The sequence below is a fragment of the Triticum urartu genome, chromosome 4A (assembly GCF_056163025.1).
Source record: "Triticum urartu cultivar PI428250 chromosome 4A, HENAU_Tu73, whole genome shotgun sequence".
Classification (NCBI taxonomy): Eukaryota; Viridiplantae; Streptophyta; class Magnoliopsida; order Poales; family Poaceae; genus Triticum; species Triticum urartu.
The window spans coordinates 360,292,248-360,311,286 of NC_141876.1; positions in this window are offsets into that span (position 1 = coordinate 360,292,248).

A 19,039-nucleotide genomic window follows, 5' to 3' on the forward strand; every position below is an offset into this window, starting at 1 on the left:
GAGTTTATTTAGTTTAGCTACCACATTTGTCATGCGGTTATAGAGTATTTTTTTGTTCTATGAAATCGATAATTTTGCGCAGAGAGATATACCGTTGTTCCGCGCCAACGCGCGGGGACTCATCTAGTAATATTTAGGAACGGAGGGAGTACTATGTAAAGAGTTAGGTGTCGCATGGTGATAGTAGTGTGAGGTTGGCCATGTAATCACTGAGCCTGCGTGTTTTCACTGCTCTTGCACGCCCCCGTTGTAAGAATGGAGAAAATTGTAATCTAGTAGTAGTAGTATACCTCCTTTCGCCGAAAGCGTGGGACATCCAGCAGTCCTACCACCTCAGTAATAAAGAACAATGAGCCGTCAAATCACATAGACCCAGCAGTAAGTTGGACGGACGAAGCAACCATCACTCTTGCGCCAGTGAGAGGTCGCGTCCGCTCTGCCCAGGCATGAATGCGGCACCGATTCTTTGGAGCGGCGCTGACCGTTTCGGGCGGGAAGCACGCGCGGGCGATGGAGGGGCTTTGGGTGGGCCAGGCTGGTCAGGAGCGGGCGTGGCAGCTGTCCGCATGTCCCTACCGGACACGCCCGGAAACAAGAGGATGCACCGACTCTCGCGGCTAAAATCGTACACTACACAACATCTCTCTGTAGGAGTAGGTCAATTTGTCGCTCTCTCTAACACACACATGGTGTTAAACACAAACACACACACACACACACACACACGCGCACGCACCTTGGTCCCGTTGCACCTTCTAACGTGACTTGTTACACCTAGATGGAGGGAGTAGTAAGTATATGAGATACGGTGGCACACTGACTTAAGTCGAATACAAGTGGCCAAAATTTGTGTGCATGTTATAATAAGGATTCACTTAAAATAGTACGTGAGCGAACAGAGTGATCAATTGGACAGTGTTCCCGAGCAGTAGCGAGATGTGTAAGGTAAGATACACCGCTGGCACTTTTAATTTTTCTTATTAATTTGTTTGTTTCACCCTCTGACTGGTGGGACCCAACGTACTACGTGGAGAGAGGTAAGGTGACTAAGGCTGCATTATTTCTGCACCACTATGGATAGTCTTACCACCAAAGCCACATGACACGATTATGATTGAAATCCCAATGACTCCCACACACACAAAACACACGGCATGCTTGTCACACAAATGCAGGAATGTATAAAAGGTTATTTCTCTCTCGTTGAACATAACGGGAGGGTTGTGTAGCTGGTTAGCCTGTTCGCTCACTCTCTCGCCCTCTCCCGCTGGAGCCTCAGCGCTTGTAGTTGCTCTCTTCACACTCTCTCGCCCTCTCCAGATCTAAACAAGACTTCGTTGGCCTCTCTCTCCCCTCACTGCTGCTCAAAGAGCCGGCAGGATCCGTCCGCTGGGAAGGGAAGGAGGCTTAACGTTGTCGCCATCGGTGAGGGACTACCAGCGCAGATGTTCACTTTCCACCCAGCGACGGCGCAGGAGGGCCTCCGACCCCTTCTTCTTCGCCGCCGTCCCATCGCCCACCGAACCACGCCCCAAGAACCTTAAGGTATAATTTACTTACTCCACATGCATTGCTCTAGCTGCATGTATACCATGAATCGAGGGCGTGGTTCAAAGAGGAAAGGAGTGGGGGAAAGTAGTGGGAAAAGTTGTATATAGCATGAATCTAGGACGTGGTTCAAAGAGGAAATGAAGGGGGAAAGTTGTATAGCATTAATCTAGGACGTGGTTCAAAGAGGAAAGGAATGGGGGAAAGTAGTGGGGAAAGTTGTATCGCATAAATCTAGGACGTGGTTCAAAGAGGAAAGGAAGGGGTGAAAGTACTAGTTCAAAAAGGAAAGGAAGGGACAAGGTTGTAGAATTTGAGCAGGACTAGATTTGCTGCGCCCACATAGGGAAAGGCGTCTAAAGATAACAAAACTGGGACCAACACAAATATGCTCCTTGGTTGCTTGTTCTTTGTTGCAACAGACTGTGCATGACCACAGTACATCAGTAGATGCACATGGTGCTGGTACATCCACTGTCCCATGCAACTCATTACTTGTTGTTAATCTAAGGCCCTGTTTGGTTAAAAAATCCCTAGTCCCTACCTGCTGGGTTCCAGGGACTAAACATGGACTGGAGTTTATTAAATGACATGTTAAAAGACCATGTTACCCCTAGTAATGAACTAATAGAGACAAGGTGCGATGCGTGGCAAGGGCAACTGTTGGTAAAAGACCCAAAAAGACTCCCTCGGGGTCTTCTTTCTTTAGTCCCAAATGCCCACTTTTAGTCCCTAAAAGTCCCTCCTCTTTGGTTTAGATGGGACTGACACGGAGTTTTTTTAGTCCCTACACCAAAATGTGCCTGTAAGCAAACACCCTCTAATAATGCCGCTGGAAAATTGATGCAATGCCACAGTTAAAAGCAAATTACATGTTTAACGAATTTTATTGTTAATATACTCTCTATGTTGATATTAATCAATGCCACCGTTTGAGAAATGCTACTGTCTTGCTTTCTTTCCCATTTAGATAAGGTAGATGCTTCTTTTTGTTGGCTTCTATGTCATCCACCGTTATTGACCACTAATTGTTTCCTTTGCACCTCTGTGTAAACAGGGTTATCTACTTCACCTCGTTGCCATTGTGACCTTTTGTTGCACTGCACAAAACACTTTTGTTTTAAGAGTGTTTTGTGCAGTTCAACCAAAATGTCACACCGACAACGTTGCTTGATTGCTTGATCTTAGTGGAACTGCACAAGAGGAGATCTTACTTCCTATCCGTTAAGGCGAATTTGGTTCAGATCTTCTTCTTGTGAGTTGTTTGAATTCTGCATCATGAGAGGTCAGTACTAGCCTTCTTTCACATGATTCTACAGTGCGCATTCATATGTTGTGCTACTTGTACGATAATGTTGCTTGATTTTAGTGAACTGCACAAATGGAGATAAGACTTCCAATCTGTATGTGCACCGTAATATCCCATTGAGGTAAGATAAGGATATTTCACAACTGCTGGCCTGTATTTTGCCACTTTCATCAGAAAATTAAGTTCGGTACTATACCTGTGCTCCCTAATTGACATGACAAATCTTACATTGAAGGCGAAGCTTGTTTGTTATTGAACCAAGTGATGAAGGGGAAGAACAAGGGGAAGAAAAACAAAAATCAACTCCCGGTGCTGTCATGATGAAAGTGCATCTATCCCTAGGTGGTTTTGGTAATTCATAACAACATATAGCTCATTGAGCTAATGCTATTCCAAGATGACTATTTTAGGAAAGCTCAATGATTGGCATGGCATGGATGTGAAAGTGGAACCCTCAAAATGCTAAGGACAAAAGATTGGCTCAAGCTCAAAAGCTCAAGACTCTTCATTTTATATTTTAGTGATCCAAGATCACATTGAGTCCTTAGGAAAAGCCAATACTATCAAGGAGGGATGAGGTGTTGCTTAATGAGCCTCTTGCTTCATGTGCTTAGTGATATGCTCCAAAACCCTCAACTACTTTCCCATATCCACATATGACCTAAACCCTAAGCCAAACTCGGTCCTACCGATTCTTTCTATCCGGCGCCACCGAGTTTCACTTGTCATAAGCCACTGCCAAACCCTAAGCAAATCGGTTCTACCGATAGGGATCTCGGTCTCACCAAGATGGGATTGCAAACTCTCTGTTTCCCTTTCGTAACTTTTCGGTCTCACCGAAAGAGCGAATCGGTCCCACCGAGATTGCAATGTAAATTCAGTGTTTCCTTTTTGTAACTTTTCGGTCTCACCGAAAGAGCAAATCGGTCCCACCGAGTTTTCCTGACCAACTCTCTCGTTAGCTAATTACCAAAATCGGTCTCACCGAGTTTGTGTAATCGGTCTCACCGAGATTACGTTATGCCCAAACCCTAACCATATCGGCCCTACCGAGTTGCATGTCAGTCCCACCGAAAATCTCTAACGGTCACTAGGTTTACCTTTTCGGTCCGACCGAGTTTGTTGATTCGGTCCCACCGAGATTGGAAAACTGTGTGTAACGGTTGGATCTTGTGTGGAGGCTATATATACCCCTCCACCTCCTCTTCATTCGTGGAGAGAGCCATCAGAACACATACACAATTCCAACTCATATGTTCTGAGAGAGAACCACCTACTCATGTGTTGAGACCAAGATATTCCATTCCTACCATATGAATCTTGATCTCTAGCTTTCCCCAAGTTGCTTTCCACTCAAACCTTCTTTCCACCAGATCCAAATCCTATGAGAGAGAGTTGAGTGTTGGGGAGACTATCATTTGAAGCACAAGAGCAAGGAGTTCATCATCAACACACCATTTGTTACTTCTTGGAGAGTGGTGTCTCCTAGATTGGCTAGGTGTCACTTGGGAGCCTCCGACAAGATTGTGGAGTTGAACCTACTTCGTGAAGATCTACCGCTAGTGAGGCAAGTCCTTCGTGGGTGATGGCCATGGTGGGATAGACAAGGTTGCTTCTTCGTGGACCCTTCGTGGGTGGTTGCTTCTTTGTGGACCCTTCGTGGGTGGAGCCCTCCGTGGACTCGCGCAACCATTACCCTTTGTGGGTGGAGCCCTCCGTGGACTCGCGCAACCGTTACCCTTCGTGGGTTGAAGTCTCCATCAACGTGGATGTAGGATAGCACCACCTATCCGAACCACAGGAAAAACATCCGTGTCTCCAATTGCGTTTGAATTCTCCAAACCCTTCCCTTTACATTCTTGCAAGTTGCATGCTTTACTTTCCGCTGCCAATATACTCTTTGCATGCTTGCTTGAATTGTGTGATGATTGCTTGACTTGTCCTACAATAGCTAAAATCTGCCAAGAACTAAAATTGGGAAAAGGTTAAGTTTTTATTTGGTCAAGTAGTCTAATCACCCCCCCTCTAGACATACTTTCGATCCTACAAGTGGTATCAGAGCTTTGGTCTCCATTTGCTTTGATCTCCATAGCTTTTGGTGGTCATAGCCTTGGTTTCACAACCTAGGAGAGTATGGCATCTAGCGAGGGAAATTATCACTGTAGAGGTCCTTACTTTGATGGTACTAATTTTGCTAGTTGGAAGCATAAAATGAAAATGCATATTCTTGGACATAACCCCGCCATTTGGGCTATTGTGTGTGTTGGTTTGCAAGGTGACTTCTTTTATGGGAAAGAACCAAACCGTGAAGCTACCGCGGATGAGTTGAAGATGTTGCAATACAATTCTCAAGCTTGTGATATTCTCTTCAACGGATTGTGCCCCGAAGAATTCAACAAAATCAGCCGTCTTGAGAATGCAAAGGAAATTTGGCACACTTTGATTGATATGCACGAAGGTACCGACTCTGTCTAGGAATCCAAGTTGGATGTGCTTCAAAGTCAACTTGACAAGTTCAAAATGAAGGATGGTGAAGGTGTCGCTGAAATGTACTCTAATTGCTCTCATCACAAATGAGATTGCCGGCTTAGGAAGTGAAGAGATGACCGATAGATTCATCATCAAGAAGATTCTAAGAGCCTTGGATGGAAAATATGATACCGTGTGCACATTGATCCAAATGATGCCCAATTACAAAGATCTCAAGCCAACGGAGGTGATTGGAAGAATTGTTGCTCATGAGATGTCACTTAAGGATAAAGAGGAACTTCACAACAAATCAAGTGGTGCCTACAAAGCCTCATGTGAAGCCCCTACATCATCAAGTGAGAAACAAAACTTCAATGAAGAATTGAGCTTAATGGTGAAGAACTTCAACAAGTTCTACAAGAGTAGAAGCAAAGATAGAAGCTTCAAGTCAAGGTCCTACAATGACAAAAGATCTTCTAGTCGAGAGCGAAACTGCTACAGTTGTTGAAGACCCGGACACTATTCCAATGAGTGTACGGCTCCCTACAAGAGAAGAGAAGATTCTCCAAAAAGAAGAAGCAAAGAATCACCACCAAGAGAGAGAAGGAGTAGAGATGATCGTTATGAACGAAGATACTCACGGAGAAGCAAGGATTCAGAAAGGAAGGAAAAATCATCAAGGATACACAAAACGAAGACATCAAGCTCATGTTGGTGAATGGGTATCCGGCTCCGACTCCGACAGCCACTCCGAGAGAAGTTATCACTCCGACTCCGAAGATACTCAAGATGAAGGTGTTGCCGGTCTAGCACTTGTGTCAACCAACTCCTACGACATATTTGACTCACCAAATGAAGGAATTGGAAGATGCTTCATGGCCAAAGGTCCTAAGGTAACACACCCCGAGTATGTTGATTTCAATAGTGATGAAGATGACTTGTTAGGTGATGATTTGCTTGTTGACAACTCTAGTGATGAATACTATGATGAAACGTCAATTAATCATGGTAATCAAGATAAAACCAATGACAATGATAAGGAGAAGATTGAGGCTCTAACTAAAGAACTAAACACTCTTAAGTTAGCTCATGAAACTATCTTCGAAGATCATCGAGAACATTTAAGAGCTCATGAGAAATTACGCTTTGAAAAGCTCAATCTTGAGCAAGAGCATGAGTTCTTAAAAGCAATCAATGATGATCTCCGCAAGAAAAGTTCTTCTTACATTGCCAAGCGTTTACTCTTATCCACTTACATGCCTCAAGTCAAGTCTAGTAACAAGAATAAGAAAGATTCTTCCTCTAGCAGTAACAATGATCATGCTAAATCCAATATTGTTGCTTCTAGTAGTTCTCTTGATTCCACTAATGATTCTCTTAGCCAAGTTACACTTGAGCAAGAAAATAGCTTATTGAAGGGAATTATAGAGAAAGGAGTGTACAAAAGCCTTGCCGGGAGTAAGCAATTCAAGGAAATTGTGCGCAAGCAAGGAATGCACCGGAAGAATCAAGGTGTTGGTTTTGAACGAAAGTTCAATGCCAATGGAGTTGAGTGGGAAGAAGATCAATACCCCAAGACAAAGTTTGTTCCTCAACAAGAGAAGTATGATACTTCTTTCAAGGGGACACAAGATCAAGATGATCTTCCACCACAAGACTACAAGCAAAAAGGCAAGGACAAGCTTCAAGAGGAAATTGATGCATTTGAAGAAGCTCCTAAGACCTTAGTCAAGTGGATTCCCAAGACTACTTCAAGTTCCACTTCATCAAGTACGACTACAACTCCAAGGATTCCCATCAAGATGGTGTGGATCCAAAAGAAGAAGAACTAGAGAGTTCTTGAGGGTGACTCCGCCAACATACTTCACTCTTATCATTTTGGCAAGAACAAGTGCAATCAACTTCCACATCTTGCACTAGTTCAAGGAGTCACAAACCCTCTTGTTGGTAAGACAAGGGACAAGGTAACCTAAAAGTTTTCATGGACATCATCTTGTGTGTGCATCACTCTATGTCTATGGATATCCTTGTTTGTTCCTTGTGGGACTAACCCATGTAGGTATTGAAAGTGCAATTCACTCAAATGGATAGCTCCAAGTGATCTACATCAACATTGAGCATCCACATCTTCAACATCTACATGAAGTCATCATCGACAAAACCCGAGGTTAGTTCATCCCTCTAAGGGGGGATATCACATCTAGGGGGAGCTTTACTCTAAGACTTGAGATAAAGCAACTCTAAAGATGTGAACACAACAATGCTTTATGTAAAAGTGGTAACCCCACTTGAGCTTAAACGATGAGTATGACCTATGATCAAGTGTTCTCACTTGACTCCTAAGTCAATATACTCATATATAGATGACCTTGTCATCGCAAATTGCTTGATAGATGCTAGAATTGGTTGTGCATGCCTTGTCACATATTTCATTTGCCATCTTATTGTGTGAGCATGCTGGTTGCATATTTTACTCATTCGAGGACATCCACTTGTTGTTTTGATTGTTTGGTTTTATTTCCTTTTGCCAAGTGGATGGACAAGAATGCCTAAGAACCTCCTCTAGCTATCTATGCTTTTCTCGTCTCAAACTCTATTCATGCTACATCACAAAATTTGATCAAGTCAGATTCGAACCACTCTGTGTGAGGAGCGCTCGGAGTCCCCGATTCGTCATAGACTTAAACTTCCAAAACCTCTTTATGATTCTCGGTCTGACCGATACCCTACTTTCGGTCCTACCGAGATCATTAAGTTGATCTAGGTTTTCGATCTTGGTGCAACCGATTTGAACCATTCGGTCACACCGAGTTGCAACAACTATATACAGTTTTGCATCTCGGTGCCACCGAGTTGTTCCACTCGGTCACACCGACAGGGTCGTGCTATATATAGTCACGGGCAAAAATTTGGAAATTTCTCCGAACCCCTTCGCCCGCGCGATAGCCTGCTCTGCCAACTTGGTCTCCGGATCGTCTCCTCGCCGCCAGCCGCCTCCAGTCGCTGGTCTCCATCACCGTCAACGGAATTCAACCCCGCCGTTGCCGCCGTAGCGAGTCTCCGCCGAACTAGGGTATGGACTCGATCACAGTGCTATTCCCCGTCCGATTCCTAGCACATTGTGTTCTTAATGATTCTTGCCACGATTGAAACACTCCTATCCAGTCAATGTGTTCGTAGATTAGTTTTGATTTGAAAATTTTAGGGTTAGGTTTCCGCCGAAACCATCTCGGACCCACCGAGTTGAAAAACTCGGTCCCACCGATTTGGCTTATGCCATTGCACAAGTGAGACTCGGTCTGACCGAGAATTACTTATCGGTGTGACCGATTTTAGAACTCTGTGAAACCCTAGCAGTCTCGGTGCCACCGAACTGTGACTCGGTCTGACCGAGTTCACTAGTTTAGGTTCCAAAAACTGCTTCGGTATCACCGAGTTTGAAAATCGGTAGATCCGAGATGATTTCAGTGGAAAACTAAAACTAAGATTTTGAATCATTCTTTTTCAAAAATCTCTGCATTTTGTGATGCTCATCTATTCTACCTCATCTATAAACTGTTCATAGGGTCAGCAGTCAGCTTGTTCATCATGTCAGACCAGTGTGATAGCCAGAACATGTCAGAAGAGCAAGTGCAGATGAGTGAGGGCACTAGTCCCTCAAGTTCTTCAGATGATGGCAGCAGAAGTACTCCTAGCAATCTGCCAAAAGCTGCCACCAGACAGAGGAAGAAGAGAACCTCAGACTCAGAAGATGAGGATTATGTGGCAGAAGAGGAAGCAACTTCCAAGAGAGTTGAGCCAGCTCAAGGCACAAAGCCAGGGATGAAAATCAAAAGGCCAGCAGGTAGGCAGCCTATGCCAAAGGCCAGAGCCTCAACTCAGATTCCTGAAAAGCCTGCAACCATAGAGCCAGTTGCTGCTGAAGGCAAGAAAAGGAAGGAAAGGGTCAAGAAGACCGTAGCCAAAGTGCTTGGAAAGGCTTCCATCATGGAAGAAGAGGAAGAAGAAGAGGTTGCTGCACCAGCACCTAAGGCACCCAAGCTGATGGGTGATGCCATAAGATCAGGGTCAACTGCTTCTAAGGCCAAGCCAACTCCAAAGCCAAAGCCAAAGAGGAATACAAGGAGCATACCTGCAGCTGAAAAGAACAAGGCCCCAGTGCCTGACATTGCTGAAGAAGAAGAAGAAGGTCAAGTGCTCAGAAAGCTCAAGCCCAAGATCCCAGACCATAGTGATGCTCATCCTGTGGCTGAGGACATGAAGCTCAGGAGAGACTCAGGGCTCAGGAAGTGGAGCGAAGCAGATCCGTATGCTTCAAGGAGAAGGACTGCTGTTGACTACATGTTCCACACTAAGGAACAGCAGGACTTTTATGAGACAGTGCTGCTTGATAAGAAGTCCATAGTTTGTGATATGGGATGGGTCGACTGGGAATACATCAAGGACCATGAAGAACACTACCCTGGAGTGTATGATAGCTTCAATGCTTGTGGAGTAGCAGACTTTGTTGGGCAGAAGCTCACAAAGTGGAACGAGGAACTCATTATGCAATTCTACTCCACGGCTCACTTCTATCCAGATGGTAGGATAACTTGGATGTCTGAAGGTACGAGGTACCAATCTACAGTTGCTGAGTGGGCACAGCTAATCAATGCCCCAGAAGAGCATGATGATGACTTGGACATATATGCCAAGAAGAAGATGGACCATAACTCAATGTCAAACATGTACAAGGAGATCCCAAGTGAAGCACTTGATACTTTCAAATTTGGCTCAGTGCATTATCTTCTGTCAGGGCTGCCAACTATCAATTGGATACTGAGGCACACCTTATTGCCCAAATATGGAGATCACAAGATGATCAGGGGCCACGCGATCAATTTTCTACATATCTTTGATGTGCCACAAAAGTTCAAGGTGATGAGCCTCATGGTAGAGACCATCAAGAGGACTGCAGCAGACCAGAAGAGGAGTTGTGGATATGCCCCACAGATTCAGGAGCTCATCAACTCAAAGATGGGCACGTGCATATACTTATTGGACAAGGAACACCTGCCCATCCGTCCAGATTTTGAAGATAATCAAGTTTTCATGACTGAGAATGAGCCATCATCTGCCCAAGCACAATCCAAGAAGGAGAAGGCGAGGAAGGAGAAAGCTGCCAAGATGCCAACTCAAGAGGAGGCATCTGAGTATTTCTTGAAAACCAAACAAGAGCAGCTTGGTTACTTGATTGCATCCACCCTGCGGATTGAGCAAGGACTAGCCACCCTAACTCAGAACCAGGCAAGCTTAGAGAGGATCATGGAACAAAAGTTCTATGACTTGGATGTCAAAGTGACAGAGATTCAGACTGCAGTGGAGCAGCTCCAGGATGACATGCAGGAGAGGAGAGGCAAGACTACTACTGATGCCTTTGCCAGAGTGCCACGAGGTCAGAGATCATATGCAGTGCCAGTTGCTGACACCAGAGTCACCACTTCTGCACCAGCTACAGCCTCAGTTCCACCAGCTCCAGCATCTACTTCAGCCTCAACTCCAACCACGTCTACAGAAGGCTTCGTCCTTGGAGTGCTCCGGACTCCACCACCACCTGAAGATCAAGCCTGAGTGTCATTTTAGCACTATGCATTTTCTAGGAACTTTTTGGTAACTTGTTGCCAAAGGGGGATAAAATGTATAGATCATAGGCTTCGAGAGAGAGAGTGTTGTTTTTTTCTCTCTTGCTTTATTTGGTGTTTTTTCGAACTTTGTTTGCTTTTGAGTGCTAGAGATACTATGTCGTTATCTGTGAGACATTGATGATCATGTGTTTGATCATAAGCTACACTTAATGCTTGGTGAATATTATCATCTTATCTATCTTATGTGATCATTCACTGTTCTTGGTGATGAGTGCATGTATTTCATTCTTATCATTTTAAGCGCTCCACCAAGATGTATGTGACATGGAAGAGTAACCCATGACTCTAACTCTTTGTGCATTTGCAGTCCAAAGCAAACTTTAAATATGCACAAATTTAGGGGGAGCTCTTACTTGTCACATACTTCTCAAAGCGACGATATATTTCATGCTTATTATCATTTGTCGAAGCTTTGATCTATATGTTGTCATCAATTACCAAAAAGGGGGATATTGAAAGTGCAACTATCCCTAGGTGGTTTTGGTAATTCATAACAACATATAGCTCATTGAGCTAATGCTATTCCAAGATGACTATTTCAGGAAAGCTCAATGATTGGCATGGCATGGATGTGAAAGTGGAACCCTCAAAATGCTAAGGACAAAAGATTGGCTCAAGCTCAAAAGCTCAAGACTCTTCATTTTATATTTTAGTGATCCAAGATCACATTGAGTCCTTAGGAAAAGCCAATACTATCAAGGAGGGATGAGGTGTTGCTTAATGAGCCTCTTGCTTCATGTGCTTAGTGATATGCTCCAAAACCCTCAACTACTTTCCCATATCCACATATGACCTAAACCCTAAGCCAAACTCGGTCCTACCGATTCTTTCTATCCGGCGCCACCGAGTTTCACTTGTCATAAGCCACTGCCAAACCCTAAGCAAATCGGTTCTACCGATAGGGATCTCGGTCTCACTGAGATGGGATTGCAAAATCTCTGTTTCCCTTTCGTAACTTTTCGGTCTCACCGAAAGAGCGAATCGGTCCCACCGAGATTGCAATGTAAACTCTTTGTTTCCTTTTTGTAACTTTTGGTCTCACCGAAAGAGCAAATCGGTCCCACCGAGTTTGCCTGACCAACTCTCTGGTTAGCTAATTACCAAAATCGGTCTCGCCGAGTTTGTGTAATCGGTCTCACCGAGATTACGTTATGCCCAAACCCTAACCATATCGGTCCTACCGAGTTGCATGTCAGTCCCACCAAAAATCTCTAACGGTCACTAGGTTTACCTTTTCGGTCTGACCGAGTTTGTTGATTCGGTCCCACCGAGATTGGAAAACTGTGTGTAACGGTTGGATTTTGTGTGGAGGCTATATATACCCCTCCACCTCCTCTTCATTCGTGGAGAGAGCCATCAGAACACATACACAATTCCAACTCATATGTTCTGAGAGAGAACCACCTACTCATGTGTTGAGACCAAGATATTCCATTCCTACCATATGAATCTTGATCTCTAGCTTTCCCCAAGTTGCTTTCCACTCAAACCTTCTTTCCACCAGATCCAAATCCTATGAGAGAGAGTTGAGTGTTGGGGAGACTATCATTTGAAGCACAAGAGCAAGGAGTTCATCATCAACACACCATTTGTTACTTCTTGGAGAGTGGTGTCTCCTAGATTGGCTAGGTGTCACTTGGGAGCCTCCAACAAGATTGTGGAGTTGAACCTACTTCGTGAAGATCTACCGCTAGTGAGGCAAGTCCTTCGTGGGCGATGGCCATGGTGGGATAGACAAGGTTGCTTCTTCGTGGACCCTTCGTGGGTGGTTGCTTCTTCGTGGACCCTTCGTGGGTGGAGCCCTCCGTGGACTCGCGCAACCATTACCCTTTGTGGGTGGAGCCCTCCGTGGACTCGCGCAACCGTTACCCTTCGTGGGTTGAAGTCTCCATCAACGTGGATGTAGGATAGCACCACCTATCCGAACCACGGGAAAAACATCCGTGTCTCCAATTGCGTTTGAATTCTCCAAACCCTTCCCTTTATATTCTTGCAAGTTGCATGCTTTACTTTCCGCTGCCAATATACTCTTTGCATGCTTGCTTGAATTGTGTGATGATTGCTTGACTTGTCCTACAATAGCTAAAATCTGCCAAGAACTAAAACTGGAAAAAGGTTAAGTTTTTATTTGGTCAAGTAGTCTAATCACCCCCCCTCTAGACATACTTTCGATCCTACACATGAAAAAGTGGTATTGTCCTTGAGAAGTGCTTCATCTGTGCTGTTTTAAATATTTCCTTTCCTTTTTTCGAGCAAACAGTGATGCTAGCATTTAGTAGTCCTCTTGTCTTTGCACAATAGGATCATCTTCCTCTGAAGAAGAATATGGAGTACGTGAAGTGACTAGTTCCGATTATGCCAGGATGAAGAAGCCCTGTCTATCTTATCATCAGAAGGAGCAGTTGAAGGATGGTTACATTACTCCCGACAAGACCAAACTAACTTCAGCTCAGAAGGACTGAAAAAATCTCCATTTTTTGCTGTGATGCGCGAGTACAATGTTGTTCTAGGATTCTTTCTGGTGAGTTCCATTTTTCTAAAAGTGTGCTCTACATGGACCATGTATGTGCCTGTTGAAACTGTCAATTCATAGTACAGTTTGCTCTATACTAATCACTTTTTTGTATTTCTGCAAACAGGGGTGCTCAGCTTGATTTCAATGGGAACTGCACAAAATGTTCATGAATACATCGAATCATTCATTTCCACCACAAGAAAGGAGGTGCCAATAAGTTCAATGCGTTGCAACATATAAGGGAGAAATCATACAAGCTATGCGCGAATTTGCTTGATTTTGGTGGAACTGCACAAAAAGAACAGCTGGTTTATTTAGCACGAGGTGCCATGTCAATGTTCGAACTGATGGCAAACCCTGCCCATTCCACAATCATAGGCATTTGATATTTTGGAATGGGACAACCTTGTCAAATTTTTCTCATTGATTTTAGCAAGACATGCGTTTGATATTTTCGAATGGGACGCCCTTGCTGTCAGCAGCATCAATCAATTTTTTCTTTATTCTTTAGTTGTGAAGTAAATATTGCCTCTGACATGTGAGTCGCTGAGATGCATAATCATCGATTGTTTTGAATGTTCTCTATGAATTGCCAGGCCTGTGTGTTTGATTGCAATGTACAGAAACACTAAAACCCTGCTCAAACTCTTTGTACTCCTTCTGTTCCTTTTTACTTCGCGCATTGTGAAAGTGCATACTTTTTTGTATAAGATTGGTCAAAGTAGAGATACTTTGACTGCAGACAAAACTTGTATGCAGACTAGAAAGGACCGGAGGGAGTACATGTGAAACTGTTGCAAACGAGGTGATCACCCTGGGAATAATGCTAGTACATATTGTTTTGCATGTTCATCCAATGCCAATGATACAGGAATTCGAACTAATCGAAATAAATTCATTCATACACGGTCGGATTTCATATAAACATGCCAGATTTCATTACATTTCATACATTCTTCAACTAAAAAGGGGTGCGCTGGAGGTATAATTAATTAACCAAAGCTACCCACCTGTGTCCCGCTGAGCCGAACAGAAGCTTCAGTGACTTAACTGCAGGTGCAGTTATGTAACTGACATGTGGCTTGTTGGGCCCACGTGTCAGTCAGCCAACTGCACCAGCAGTTAAGTAGAAGCAGCGTTATTCTCCAGCAGAACTCCCCAACTCCACGTCGCCGCCAAGAAGCTAACCGGCCGTCAATGGTCAACCCGCCAAGCTTGGCTTCAACAGGAGGGTAGCAGCGGTGGCCTTACTTGGACCTAAGCGGCGGCGACGTACCGTGTTCTACTCTTCCTCGTTTTCTGTGTGGCGCGACCTCGTTGGCAGCGGAGCGGGGCCTCGGCGGAGCCGACGATGTCCTCTGTCTCGTTGCCGGCGGGCGGCGCCTTAGCAGAGCAGTGGAAATCCTCCCCCACGTTGCCGGCAGGGTGGGGCCTCGGCTGAGCCGGCGATGTCCTCTGCCTCGTTGTTGGCGAGGCGGGGCCTCGGCGGAGCCGATGGTGTCCTCTGCCTCGTTGTTGGCGCCGCAGGGCCTCGGCGGAGCAGGGCCTCGTCGATGCCAGCGGAGCGGGGACTCGTCGGAGCCGACATTGTCCTCTGCCTCGTCCTCGGTCTCGCCAAACAGCGCCTCGCCCGCTTCATCGCCCTCTTTGCTAGCCTCTTTGTAGGCGGCCACAGCCTCCGCCACCCGCATGCGCTCCCGCCAGCGCTCGAGGCGGCCCTTGCGGGCGGAGCGGTACTGTAACACCCCGGATGTAACTTTCCCAATTTGTACTCCAACTCTTGCTGTTTCCGGCGTTAAGTTATATTTATTTCCTCGGGTTCGGATTCTTTGTCTCTGTGTGTTGTTGTCGTTGTCATGCATCTCATATCATGTCATCATGTGCATTGCATTTGCATACGTGTTTGTCTCATGCATTCGAGCATTTTCCCCGTTGTCTGTTTTGCATTCCGGCGCTTCGTTCTCCTCCGGTGGTCAATTTTAGCTTTCTTTCGTGTGTGGGTATTAAACATTTCCGGATTGGAGCGAGACTTTCCAAGCGGCCTTGTTTTACTACCGGTAGACCGCCTGTCAAGTTTCGTATCATTTGGACTTCGTTTGATACTCCAACGGTTAACCGAGGGACCGAAAAGGCCTCGTGTGTGTTGCAGCCCAACACCCCTCCAACTTGGCCCAAAACCCACCTAACTCTGCTCCATCACCTAGAGCGTTCGATCACGACCGCGTGGCCGAAAACCGCACCTCATTTGGACTCTCCTAGCCCCCTCTACCTATAAAACTAGCCCCTTCTCCGAAATTTCCAGATCCCCCCTCGTCCTCAAACCCTAAATCCCAGATCCGCGCCGGCCGGACACGTCCGCCCCGGCCGGACGCATCCGCTCCGCCGCCGCCAGCCTCCCCGCACTCGCCACGTCGCAAGCCGCCGCCGTCTCCGCCCGCGGCCTGGCCGGCCCGCAACCGGCCCCCATGGCCCGAGCCGCCATCCGCCGCCGCCGCCGAGCCAGGCCGCCTCCCCGCCGCCCGAGTGCGCCGCCTCCTCCTCCGCGCCGCCGCTGCCGGAGCAAGCCGGCCCCGCCGCCGACGAACCCCGCCGCGCCTCGCCGCCGCACCTCCTTCTTCGTTGCCGCGCCTCCCCACCGCCTCTCCGACTCGCCGGCGACCGGATCCGGCGAGATCCGGCCGCGGGAGGGCCGGATCCGGCACCCCCAACCCCGGCCGCCGCCATCCTCGACTTCTCCGGCGAGCCGCGCCGCCATCCTTGGATTCCGTGCCGTGAACAGTAAACCTTAGATCTGTCCCGGAGAGGTTGTTTTTCTTCTAAGTCCCCGGATTTTTAGTTCAAGTGCTCCTGTTCGCGACTCCGTAACTTTGCATCCGTAGCTCCGTTTCATGAATATAGCATATCAAAATGTTCACCTCAGAGAGTACATCATTTAATTCCATTGTATCATTTTCATTTGAGTTCATCTTGATGCCTGAAATGCTGTTAGAAGAGGGCTACTTGAGATAATTGTCAGATCTGCTACTCCGTTTAGGTTTTTGTCATTTTTGCCATGATTAATGTGTGCATGATATGCCCTGATGCTCTACATGTGTTTTGTTAAGGGTTTTGTCATCTTCCCAGAGGTGCAACCCATGTATTTTTAGGATGTGTGTGGTGACTAGTGCAAGCTTGTAAAGTGGTGCACTTGCTAATTCTGTTTTCAGGGACTTAGTAATTTCACTAAGTCCTGGAGCTGTTTATCTCATGATGCCATATGTTCTTGTTGTTTCCTAGTGATCCGTGCCTCTTTTGAGGATGATCAGTAAGGATGTTTTGTTAATATTGTAGTGCTCTATCCATCCATGTCTTTGTTTGAAATTATGGAGCACTCTAGCTTGAGTCAATCGAGCTCTACTTTTGCTACTTTGTGAATCTGGGCAGATTGTCAACTTGTTTGCAATTTTGCCGATGATGTTGTAGCTGATCCGTGCATGCTATGCTATTGTTCTTTCCATGTTTAGCTTGAATTTTGTGTATTCTTGGTGGGTGTATGCTTGTCTTGCCATGACTTGCTTTGTAGTGAGTGCATCGAGCTCGTAAACATGCCTACTTGAGTTATATTTCAGCTTGCTCCAGTTTTCACTAATTATGAAAACTGATTAGGTTTTTTTGCTATGTTCACATTCTTGCGATTGTTTTTTCTGATACCTTTTGGCTCAAGGTCACTAAGGGACTTTTGTTAAGCTCTTTGAGTAGCTCCATGCCATGCTTTACTTTGCCATGTTCAGGTCCTTCAGCATGTAGTTTTGTTGCTCCGAAGAGTGCTACCTGATCTGAAATTCCAGACAAGTGTTAATTTCACTAAGTCTGAGATCTGTTTGTCATATGCATTTTTGCCATGCTTGTTTGAACCTGTTAATGGATGATTTGGCCGTAGCTCAGTGCTAGACTTTTGTTAAGCATCTTGTGTGCATCCCTGCCATGTATTTTGGTGTCATGTTTGGGTGTTGTAGCATGTTCATCTCTTTGCATTTAGATGGCTACTTGTTGTAAATCGCAGACCAGTGTCATTTTTGTTTCGCTTGCCATTTCCAAACCGTAACTCCGATTCCGGCGTTCTTTATATCGTTTTCAAGCGATTTAATCTCACCTTTCCAGTGGAACACTTGGTTTTCCAAGTTGAGGCCAGGTTCATGCATTTCCTGTCATATCTTGCATTTCGCATCTCGCATCGCATCCCGCATAGCATATCATCATTGCATCATTTTGCTTGATCTTTGCACGTGGTTGATTGTATCCTTGTTGCTTGTTTGTCTTGTTTGGGTAGAGCCGGGAGATGAGTTCGCTAACGAGGAGCCCGTTGAGTTTGCTTTCGAGGATCCAGTCAACTCTGACAACTGTGCAGGCAAGATGATCATACCCTCGAAATCACTACTATCTTTGCTATGCTAGTTTGCTCGCTCTTTTGCTATGCCAATGCTACGATGCCTACCACTTGCTTTCAAGCCTCCCAAATTGCCATGTCAAACCTCTAACCCACCATTGTCCTAGCAAACCGTTGTTTGGCTATGTTACCGCTTTGCTCAGCCCCTCTTATAGCGTTGCTAGTTGCAGGTGAAGATTGAAGGCCGTTCCTTGTTGGAACATTTATTTACTTGTTGGGATATCATTATATTGCTATGTTATCTTAATGCATCTATATACTTGGTAAAGGGTGGAAGGCTCGGCCTCTCGCCTAGTGTTTTGTTCCACTCTTGCCGCCCTAGTTTCCGTCATATCGGTGTTATGTTCCCGGATTTTGCGTTCCTTACGCGGTTGGGTTATAATGGGAACCCCTTGATAGTTCACCTTGATTAAAGCTTTTCCAGCAATGCCCAACCTTGGTTTTACCATTTGCCACCTAGCCTTTTCTTTCCCTTGGGTTCTGCAGACTCAAGGGTCATCATTATTTTAACCCCCCCCCCCGGGCCAGTGCTCCTCTGAGTGTTGGTCCACCTGTCAGCTACCGGTGGCCACCAGGGGCAACTCTGGTCTGGCCTACTCGTACCTAAGACAATCTGAGTGTGCCCTGAGAAAGAGATATGTGCAGCTCCTATCGGGATTTGTCGGCACATTCGGGCGGTGTTGCTGGTCTTGTTTTAACCTGTCGAAGTGTCTTGAATTACCGAGATACCGAGTCTGATCGGAACGTCTTGGGAGGAGGTCTATTCCTTCGTTGACCGTGAGAGCTTGTCATGGGCTAAGTTGGGACTCCCCTGCAGGGATTTGAACTTTCGAAAGCCGTGCCCGCGGTTATGGGCAGATGGGAATTTGTTAATGTCCGGTTGTAGATAACTTGAACCTTAACTTAGTTAAAATGAATCAACTGAGTGTGTTACCGTGATGGCCTCTTCTCGGCAGAGTCCGGGAAGTGGACACGGTGTTGGAGTAATGTTTGCACAGGTTGCTCTCTAGTTCCTCGCTCGTGCCTTGCCTCCTCTTCTCGCTCTCTTTTGCGAATAAGTTAGCCACCATACTTGCTAGTCGCTTGCT